Source organism: Onthophagus taurus, chromosome 7 (assembly GCF_036711975.1).
Source record: "Onthophagus taurus isolate NC chromosome 7, IU_Otau_3.0, whole genome shotgun sequence".
NCBI lineage: Eukaryota > Metazoa > Arthropoda > Insecta > Coleoptera > Scarabaeidae > Onthophagus > Onthophagus taurus.
The window spans coordinates 12,657,422-12,669,596 of record NC_091972.1 but is presented as its reverse complement, the minus strand read 5'-3'; positions in this window follow the sequence as shown (position 1 = coordinate 12,669,596).

Sequence of the window (12,175 nt, the reverse complement as noted above, 5' to 3'; positions counted from 1 at the left end):
AATGAAATTTTCTAAAACTTTTGTTCTAATAAAAGCTAGTAAATCTACGAAGTCATCTAATTTTAGATATTTAGGCATCTGAGAATAAAAGTGAAAGAAAGCAATATTGTTAAGAATTAAATTTTCTAGAACTTTTGTTCTAAAAGTTTTTTTTGTAATATGCTCCGAATGTCAATTGTTACCATTAACAGCTTGTAAAACTACGAATTCATCTAATTTTCATATTTTGGTATTTTACTTGATATTTCAGCATCTGACAATAAAAGTGAAAGAGAGCAATATTATTAAGGATTAAATTTTCTACAACTTTTATTCGAATAGTCTCTTTGTAATATCATCCGAATCTGGATTGTTGTCATCAACTGCTTGTAAAACTACGAATTCATGTAATTTTCATATTTTGGTATTTTTCTCGATATTTAGGCATCTGACAATAAAAGTGAAAGAGAATAAAATTGTCAAGAATTAAATTTCCTACAACTTTCGTTCTAATAGTCTCTTTGTAATATGATCCGAATCCAGCGTGGTACCATTAACTGCTTGTAAAACTCCGAATTCATCTAATTTTCATATTTTGGTATTTTTCTCGATATTTAGGCATCTAACAACAAAAGCAAAAGAGAACAATATTGTTAACAATTACATTTTCTACAACTTTTGTTCTAATAGTCATTTTGTAATATGCTCCAATTCCCGAGTGTTGCCATTAACTGCTTGTAAAACTACGAAGTCATCTAATTTTCATATTTGGGTATTTTTCTTGATATTTCAGCATCTGACAACAAAAGTGAAAGAGAGCAATGTTTCAAGAATTAAATTTTCTACAACTTTTGTTTTAATAGTCTCTTTGTAATATCATCCGAATCTAGAGTGATGCCTGTAACTGCTTGTAAATCTACGAATTCATTTAATTTTTATATGTTTCTTGATATTTAGGCATCTGACAATAAAAGTGAAAGAGAGCAATATTATTAAGGATTAAATTTTCTACAACTTTTGTTCGAATAGTCTCTTTGTAATATCATCCGAATCTGGATTGTTGCCATCAACTGCTTGTAAAACTACGAATTCATGTAATTTTCATATTTTGGTATTTTTCTCGATATTTAGGCATCTGACAATAAAAGTGAAAGAGAATAAAATTGTCAAGAATTAAATTTCCTACAACTTTCGTTCTAATAGTCTCTTTGTAATATGATCCGAATCCAGTGTGGTACCATTAACTGCTTGTAAAACTACGAATTCATCTAATTTTCATATTTTGATATTTTTCTCGATATTTAGGCATCTAACAACAAAAGCAAAAGAGAACAATATTGTTAACAATTACATTTTCTACAACTTTTGTTCTAATAGTCATTTTGTAATATGCTCCAATTCCCGAGTGTTGCCATTAACTGCTTATAAAACTACGAAGTCATCTAATTTTCATATTTTGGTATTTTTCTTGATATTTCAGCATCTGACAACAAAAGTGAAAGAGAGCAATATTTCAAGAATTAAATTTTCTACAACTTTTGTTTTAATAGTCTCTTTGTAACATCATCCGAATCTAGAGTGATGCCAGTAACTGCTTGTAAATCTACGAATTCATTTAATTATTATATTTTTCTTGATATTTAGGCATCTGACAATAAAAGAGAAAGAGAGCAATATTATTAAGGATTAAATTTTCTACAACTTTTGTTCGAATAGTCTCTTTGTAATATCATCCGAATCTGGATTGTTGCCATCAACTGCTTGTAAAACTACGAATTCATGTAATTTTCATATTTTGTTATTTTTCTCGATATTTAGGCATCTGACAATAAAAGTGAAAGAGAGCAAAATTGTCAAGAATTAAATTTCCTACAACTTTCGTTCTAATAGTCTCTTTGTAATATGATCCGAGTCCAGCGTGGTACCATTAACTGCTTGTAAAACTACGAATTCATCTAATTTTCATATTTTGGTATTTTTCTGGATATTTAGGCATCTAACAACAAAAGCAAAAGAGAACAATATTGTTAACAATTACATTTTCTACAACTTTTGTTCTAATAGTCATTTTGTAATATGCTCCAATTCCCGAGTGTTGCCATTAACTGCTTGTAAAACTACGAAGTCATCTAATTTTCATATTTTGGTATTTTTCTTGATATTTCAGCATCTAACAACAAAAGTGAAAGAGAGCAATATTTCAAGAATTAAATTTTCTACAACTTTTGTTTTAATAGTCTCCTTGTAATATCATCCGAATCTAGGGTGATGCCAGTAACTGCTTGTAAATCTACGAATTCATTTAATTATTATATTTTTCTTGATATTTAGGCATCTGACAATAAAAGTGAAAGAGAGCAATATTATTAAGGATAAAATTTTCTACAACTTTTGTTCGAATAGTCTCTTTGTAATATCATCCAAATCTGGATTGTTGCCATCAACTGCTTGTAAAACTACGAATTCATGTAATTTTCATATTTTGGTATTTTTCTCGATATTTAGGCACCTGACAATAAAAGTGAAAGAGAGCAATATTGTCAAGAATTAAATTTCCTACAACTTTTGTTCGAATAGTCTCTTTGTAATATCATCCGAATCTGGATTGTTGCCACCAACTGCTTGTAAAACTACGAATTCATGTAATTTTCATATTTTGGTATTTTTCTCGATATTTAGGCATCTGACAATAAAAGTGAAAGAGAATAAAATTGTCAAGAATTAAATTTCCTACAATTTTCGTTCTAATAGTCTCTTTGTAATATGATCCGAATCCAGTGTGGTGCCATTAACTGCTTGTAAAACTACGAATTCATCTAATTTTCATATTTTGGTATTTTTCTCGATGTTTGGGCATTAAACAACGAAAGCGAAAGAGAACAATTTTGTTAACAATTAAATTTTCTACAACTTTTGTTCTAATAGTCTTTTTGTAATATGCTCCGATTCCCGAGTATTACCATTAACTGCTTGTAAAACTACGAAGTCATCTAATTTTCATATTTTGGTATTTTTCTCGATATTTAGGCATCTGACAATAGAAGTGAAAGAGAGCAATATTGTCAAGAATTACATTTTCCACAACTTTTATTCTAATAGTCTCTTTGTAATATGATCTGAATCCAGAGTGTTACCATTAACTGCTTGTAAAACTACAAATTCATCTAATTTTCATATTTTGGTATTTTTCTCGATATTTAGGCATCTGATAATAAAAGTGAAAGAGAGCAATTTTGTCTGGAATTAAATTTCCTACAACTTTCGTTCTAATAGTCTCTTTGTAATTTGATCCGAATCCAAAGTGTTACCATTAACTGCTTGTAAAACAACAAATTCATCTAATTTTCATATTTTGATATTTATCTCGATATTTAGGCATCTGACAATAGAAGTGAAAGAGAGCAATATTGTCAAGAATTACATTTTCTACAACTTTTGTTCTAATAGTCTCTTTGTAATATGCTCCGAATGTCGATTGTTGCCATTAACAACTTTTAAAACTACGAATCAGCTACTCTCTGCAATTCCTACAACGACATTAGTGTTGGTTAAAGTCCTCAACAGCTACATTTAAGGTTGCAAACGGTGTGTGGTATGGTCTGGCACTTGAAGTAATATGATATCATTTTAAGCCATTCAAAAAATAATTTTGAGTTTATGTATCCCGTGTCTGAAATGGTAAAAACGCAATTTTGAAATCAATATTAAATTTGTTTCTATTAAAAACTATCATGGTAGTGTAGACCAGCACTACTAACCGTGCAAATCATGGTTGTATTGACCAAGTTCACCACATGTTGTTATAAGTTTATGCTCACCGACAAAATTTTCTAACAAATCGAAAACATGAGTGATCTCTCTGTGAATGCGTCTTGCTCTTGCATTTCTGAAGAGAAAGATGAGGTTATGTATTGAAAAATGCTATCATTGCCTAAATAGGAAAAAAAATTATTGAGTACGGAAGTACATATTTATTTATTTATTTAACACCTCTGATTTAATGCTAACGCAATGTAGTGATGTAAAAACCCAGCACAAACAAGATATTCGCGAGATACATCAATTATTGCTCAATAACACTAATACCATCGTACTCTTTTATCAGATATTGTTATGAAATAAATAGATGCTTTATATTTACAATGGGTACCTACCTACTGAAGTGAAAAGTGCATATTGTAAAATATGTTAAATTTGATGATGAATGATGATGGACACATAGAATATGAAAAATACCAAGGAACACACGGACCCAGTTAATTACATAGAAGTCGCCGATTTGAAAACATACAACAGTATATTAAATTTAATGTCTTATACCTAAACCTCTCCCGCCATTTCTTCATGTTAATCTTTTTATTTGGGATTAAAACATGAGCAAAAAGCTTGTTAAAAATCAAGTCAGAAAAATCGGTCCACTACTTGCTTCTTGTGTACTAGTGTTTATCTATATTTTTTCAAGATAAAAGGTTTTTGCCCACTTTTTATCAATAAATACAGTTTTTTAAAATTTTTATTACAGTTGGTTCGGGAAAACGAGCGAATCTCTTTGCATTCCATTGCAGCCAGCAAATTAAATAGATACTGATCACTAAAGTAGTAAATAGACGATAAGATATATTGTATAAGTAATTAAATTAGGACAACATTAAAAAAAAAATAAATGTATGATTTGTTGTGCTTTATTTCTTCTGTCTTGCAATTCATTTCAAAAGTATTCTTCCGCTTTGTCTTGATGGAGATTTCACTGAGGCGGTTTGTTCAATTTCTTTTATTGTATCCCATATTTGTCTCGTTCCAACTCCAATGGTTTTGTAAATGTTAAAGTTTTTAAAGTTTCGGATGCCCAAGCACTTAACCCAAAAGTTACTAGTTCTAGGTCTAGTGTTAGTTCTAGTTTTAGTTTAATTTACATATCTAATTGGTCTATTTTAGTCCCTATTTATCGCAATGATTCCTTCCAAACTTGGTGAAAACTTGAAATTGTAAAATACCTTTCTGTTCATACCGTACATAAAGGGTGGGGACTTTGCAGTATTAAAATTGAGGAAGGGGAGTAATTGTCTGTGTTGGTGGGAGAAACGACGCGGTGACGGCGGCGGCGTTGTGCAAAAGAGGAAAGAGAAGCAAAGATGTGGCTAGTGGTCCGGTCGGTCCGGTGCGGCGTTTCATTTAAATAATGTTGGCGATGTATAAATCAAGCGGACCACCCGTGCGACGGTGGCTCCGCCGCGCAACCCGACACCGACACTAGCGCCAAAAATGTTAACAAGACACATGACAACTGCCGCCCAACAGCGCGCGTTCCCTTCGTTCGAACTTAGGGGCGTTTATAAATGTTCCTCTTCTCTAATGTTGCCGACACGCCACCAGAACCTATAAACACAATTCTTGTACTGAGAAATGATCTTTGAAAAAAATGTATGTTCAATCTTGAAAATTTAGCACTGATTTTAATCTGAAAATGTATTTTCGACTAACCCAATCATAAATTACTCAGTATAACTGTTGTTGAAAACGAAACCGATGACACATCAAAGTACCCGTAGACGTGCCACGTGGAAACAAAAAAACGGCGTTAGACAAATTTACACCGAGCCATTCGTCTTCCTGTTGAGCAACAATGGAAGAAGGCGAGATAACACAAAGGGAACGAATCCGCGGGATTCCAAACGAGACAAGATGCTGTTTTAAGGTGAAGTCGCACTAAGTACTAAAAGAGGAGAGAGAAGGCGGAGGCGTTGCGGCGGTTGAGAGTCGGGATTATCGAAAGGATGTTAAAGTGCCGTCTGCTCATTAAGCAGGCTGTGACACGCACAGCCGCCTGCCGCCGAGTTAATGATACGCGCCGAGGACACGGCCTACTAGACGCCGGCGACGTTTCTAATGAATTTAATTACTCTTTGAGTGCGCATCCACTTTGCCCGTGATTTATCGGGTTATGATTTATGTCTCTAGATGAATCTTTCGAAGGTTCTTCGTTGCGTCTTTTCGTCTGGACCGACTATTAAAAATAACTTGTAACTATTTATATTTTGCTACCTATAAATCATTCATTTTTATCAATCATTTACCTCCATCAGTGTAACAAATCTTACTTTTGTTTTTCATATACTTTACTTGCTAAAATCTTCGTTGTTTTTGGAGATAGCGGAATATTAAATACACACTTATCTGGTCTTGTCAATATGTCAATATGCTGATATCAACAGCGGAAAAAAATAAAAAACGTATATTTAGAAGATATCTTTACACCGAATCGAAAATCGAACCCAAGATAATCTTCCAAAAGAAGGTTGACCTAATTATTCAAGGCAACTCGTATATTGAAATACATACCCGCAAGCTGGAATGATGTAGAAATTATTAAGCTACCTAAGCGAGATAAACGTCGTGTGATGCTAAATCACATAAACCTATATAACTCCTGTTAATAGTTTCCAAATTATTTGAAAAGCTATTGATAAAACGAATTAAACCAATCATCCAAGAAACGAACTTAATACCTGACTACAAAGTTTAGCCTCTGATAGAAAGAGGAAAAAGAAACTTTACTCTGTTCTGTTCCTAAATGTAGCACAAGTGTTTGATGAAGTCTGAAAAAATGATATATAGATATAATGTTCTGTATATTCTATACTCAATTAGATACAACAGGCTACGTTCGTAGACTATACAGCTTTGTTCGTAGTGAGACTAAACGTGACAGCTTCCAGTTAAACATTGCAGACAGTTAGTGATGTGAGTAGATCAAAAGATGGAACACAAAATTGAAACATATAAATTTTACAAACAAATAAATACTAAAACCTCTAATTTTGACTATTAAAGGAATAATAGTTCCACACGAAAACTGCGCAAAATACTTAGGCATCACAATTGATACCAACGCAGGAAGGTTGATGTTAAAAAGAGAAAAGAAGGAATGAACATGAAATTTAGATCATATTAAAGGCTAATGTATAACAAAACTATATGGTTATATGATATCTAACTCTGGGGAGACGCGCAAGAGAATAGTATCTAAATTGTATAATTTAATCTAAAATAAAGTTTTATGTGTCATGGTAAATACTCAATATTCAAGCAAGAAATGAAAAGGTACGCGGAGAAGCACATGATCACCAACTGTAGCGGAGGAGGATAAAACTTTTATTTGAGCTAGTGTAGTGATGTGTAAAAAGCAGAGTATTGTGGGGAGTGAGAGTGCAGTTATTGTTACAAGGAAACAAAAAGGTTACTAATAAAGTCGCTGGAGTAAATTAGTTTGGAGTTTAATGGTTGGTCTAATTAGAATCTGTTTTCAGTTTAATCAACTTAACTTTTTGTCGATATTTATCAAAAACTACCTTCATTTAGACGTTGTGTAATTTGTTTGTTAATTTATGAAAATAAGTGTGCATCAAGGAGATAATCGTACAATTTCAAAAACTTTATGTAGTTCTGTTTTGTCGATTACTTGGAATATAGTTACTACACTGTACTTAAGAGACAAATTTAACTGCTTTCCAAGATTTTGACTGCAAAACCATGTCTCATGATCACGAAATTTAAATGATAGCTGAAAAGGATATATCTCAAAACACACTATGGCTTTATGTTTCTGGAAGTCTTATGTTATGCTATAAAGGTGTAGAATTTTGTGAATACTGCCTATTTCTTGGTACAATGTTGAAAATAGCCTTGAATCATCCATAACGTCTTTCATACTAGTAGGAAGGGAATTCGATCTGACATAGATTTGCCGCTCTTTTTATTAAAGTAGAAATCGATGGCATGAAAAATATCTGAATGTGCGATAGCATTCAGAAAGAAGATGACAAAGCAACTCCTTGTATAAATTCATTTCTTTTCAAGTACCTTACAATAACTATCAAAACGGCAAATTGTGCTACAATAAAACTAGGTATCCTCAACAAATTAAGCAATTGAAAACATTGATTATCATTGATTTGGGTGAAATACATGCGTAATTAGATATCTCGAAAAAACCGTTTTTTTGTTATATCGTTCGATACTTATGGCTCCATTATTATTGAGTTTAGGAAAAATATGTAAAGGGGAAATTTGTAATACCCTATAAATTTATGTTTAAGGTGTCATAACCAAACGTATCTATCAATTGTTTCTATAGCATACTACCTGAAAAGTTTGCCAACTAAAAGAATAAATGGCTATAATTTATTTATTATTAAAAATATCTATGTCAAGTGGTATATCATTAAAATCGTTGAGAAAAGGCTTTCTTTATAAAGTCATGGCCAACTATGGTTTCCATTAGAAAAATTACAAATATTGTGTCATAACTCAAAAATTATTGCTTAAATAAAAAAAATCAGTTAGACTGTTTTATTAATACCCTACACATTTTTCCTAAAATCAATAATGACGGAGCCATAGGTATCAAACGATATAACAAAAAAATATTTTTTTCGAGATATCTAGTTAGTCATGCATTTTATCCAGAAAACAAAAAGCTCATTAAATTGAGTTCATGAAATTGCAATTCTTTCCCTATTTAATCGTCTCTCTATGTCCGCTAGTTTTCAAGATCTCACCCTGTATAATATAAAACGTAATCAAAAGAAAATGATAAGACTTTATACTGTTGTTTATATTGTGTTCAAAAAGTGATAGACAAAGATTATATATATGTGCAAAGTGGGGTCAACATGACTATAAAATCTGTAATCTCTTATTTCTATAATATTGCGAGTGAGGTTGTATGCAGAAAGAAATAGTTTTAGAGATTTTAAATCTCGTAAAAGATTTTTGTTGTGCACTGATAAAAAAGCAAGAAATAAATAAGTGTAGTTCCGGTTTTAGTACTTTTAGTTGAAAGAAAAATTAAGTTTATTAAGATTAAGATTTAAGATTTTAGATTTAATACATTAAGATTTTTTATAGTAAAGTTTTTTAATTAATTATTCCCACTTTATCATCAATAAAAATAATTAAATAAAATAATTCGTAAGATATACGAATAAAAATTAATATATATATAACTTAATAAAAATTTAAAACCCCCTTTAATTATAAATAAATGAAATACTTTAAAATATCTCAATAATTAATAATAAAATTTATCGATAATTATGAACCTAAGTGGAATGAATCAATTAACAAACCAATTCCATCGGTTATCGTTAATTTTATTTCTGTTTTTACACAATTCGTTTTAATAACGAGTTTTCCTCTAATCCTAATTGATCTTCTAGAAATATGTTTTAAAAAAGAAATTATGCGAAAAATTGATTCATTCTATTAATAGAGTTTTAATCAGGATATCACGTTCAATCCATCTATTTATAGAGGAGTGCTGTTCCGCAGGTGCACGACAATCTTTATCTAGTTAATTATCAGCCTCGGAATTATTGATGTGTATATGAGATTGGTATTTTTGGATTCGGCGACCTAAAATAGACGACCGACGGTTGATTAAAAAACGATTTATTAAAAAATATGACAGATCCCCTTGTTTGTTTTTAAAGTATCACATTTTATTTTCTTGTACTTTGTGTTTTAATGCTTGAGTAATTAGTTTCTTTTTATAATCTTATCGCAAATATTGATATCGTGATTGGCACTTTAACGTGTTAAGTTGTAACTGATTATTTATATCCTGTTTTGTACACAAACGTTGTGACATGAAAAGCCCCCCTAAAAACAAAACAAAACTTTTTTAATTACATTTTTGAGTCGATGATTTATTTTTAACAAGAAATGATAAAGTTACGGTGTAGGGAGTAAAAGATTAAATTAAATCAATGGATAAATAAACTAAAAATTCGAAGAACTCAAAACGTGACGAAATTTAATATCGATGTGTACCTACTTACATTATAAGAATTATTTGCTGTGTGTTAGATACATGAGAAATCTCACGTAGATAACAAATTTAAATTCGTTTGTTATCATCGAGTATACATTTAGTATTCTTTGTAATTACATCATATTAAGGTTAATTGTAATAAAACGATCTCAGATGATGGTAGCCTATAAATTGTTCGCAGTAATATTTCGAATCAAAATTTTTGTGTGCGTCATCTGTGGGTATACAACGTCGAGATTAAATTGAGTATTTAAAGCTTAATATACTCGAAAAACAAATACTGCTTGGTCATCGTTTTGTACACAATTTTTTTTATTCTGTTTAGTAAAGCCTGTATATATCTTGGAGAGATCAACATCCAACTGGGCACGAAGCAGGGGATATCATGAAGAAAAATTGCCGCACTTTGACCTCCGTACAGGAGGTTAATTCCACCCATTAATCAACTAACTACCATGCAGCACGCTGTACAAATATGCGTAATTAATAACTCGAATGTCACTATTAGAATTTATGATCATTGTTTGATCGTGCCCCAAATTGGATTTCGGTGTAATAAAATTATTCCGATTATGGAGAACGTTTTAGAAATTTATTTATTAATTTTGATTTATGACATCAGTTTAAAAGATTTTTTTATTCAATGGATTTTATCGATTTCCTCTCCCTTATTTTTTTTAATCTTAGATCTCATTTTGAGTTAAGGTTAATGACACTTACAAATTTGAATAGTTTTATTAAAAGTTCAATCACTTTATAAATATATTTTATAATATTTTGCGAAAACGTTAGCAAATTTTGACATAAGCATCTAAAACAGCAAGTGATAAAATGAGTAATACTTATTTCAATGATATTTGTGATGCAGACGACGACGTGGTACTCATTGCTGACTCTGAATGCAACTTGAAAAGATTACTCCAGTTTTTAAGTAATCAGCAATATCACTGAATATGATTATTAACACTGACAAAACCAAATTGGAGGTTGACCAGAAAATCTGAAATACGCTCTGAAAATCTATATAGTGAAGTCTAAGAACAAACAATGAAAACATACCGAACCTCAGGTTACTTAAGAGTCATCTCATAGAGGAACCAATACCTTAAAGTGGAAGGCAAAGTAAGAATGTACAAACCAGCAATATGATCCATAATAACATACGCGGCTAAAACAACACCAGACACTTCTAAGATACAACAAATGATGCGAACGAGATAAAAATATTGAGAAGCATTCGTGGAAAAATACTAAATAACATAGTTATAAGTGAAAACCCACCACAATGAACATGACCGATTTGCAAAAGATATCAATTTCATTCTGCTTGGGACACCATTCCTGATAGGAAAAGCGACCACCTGGTAAAATTCATGCTGTGGTGTCAGTAGTACCTATGTAACTAATAGGGGAATGGGTAACGGAATTTGGTATATGGCTATTACATCAAGATGCCAGATGAATTGGACAAATTGCAGTTGTTGTTAGTTTACTATAATAGTTGTGATAAAGTTGAATGTGGATCACTCCAGTTAATTTTTAAAGATAATGATACTAGTATCTTCTATGGCTTCTGTGCTTGTGGTTCTTTATATCATTTTTCAATTAAAAAACAGTACTGGTGGAGAAGACGAAGATGATTTCCAGAGGTTACTATATCAGTAAGATACCTTGCGCTGGAAAGGACTTCTAGGATACAAACAAGCGAAGAGTATGATAACTCCGTCGCAAAAGAAAATCAAAGAGGTTTTATGCCTCAGCAGATAGTCGCTCTCAGGTTTCCTGACCGGTCATACACCTCTAAAATATCATCCCTTCAAACTGAAGAGTTCATCAGCGAGATCTGAACATATTCTATGTGAATGCGTCACTAGAGGCCACCTAAGACACAAAATTTTCTAAAAGATTCGCCTGATACCTACTCACATAAAGGAACAAGACCTTTGAGCAATACTAAGGTTCATCAAGGACCTAGATTTGCCCTAAACCTTTGGAGGGCTTAAGTTACAATAACTAGGTATTTGAACTAAAGCCAAACCTTGGACTTATAAGCCTGCAATTAGTCTACCTTATACAACAGAAAGTTGACCCGAGACATCCAAAACCACAAGAATACTAGAAATTAAAGACTGGAGAAAGAATTGACAAACATACAGGCTAGATAACATCAATTAAATAGACAGAAAAAGTGGAATGAGCACATCAGTCGCATGTCAGAGGAACGAATTGTGATAATGACGCAGAACAAATCACCATCAGGACGAAGAAGCATTAGACGACCTATAAAAAAATGGAGAGATAACCTTCCAAACGACTAAATAGGGGCAGAGATGTGCAGAAAAATATAAATATATCCCCAAATAT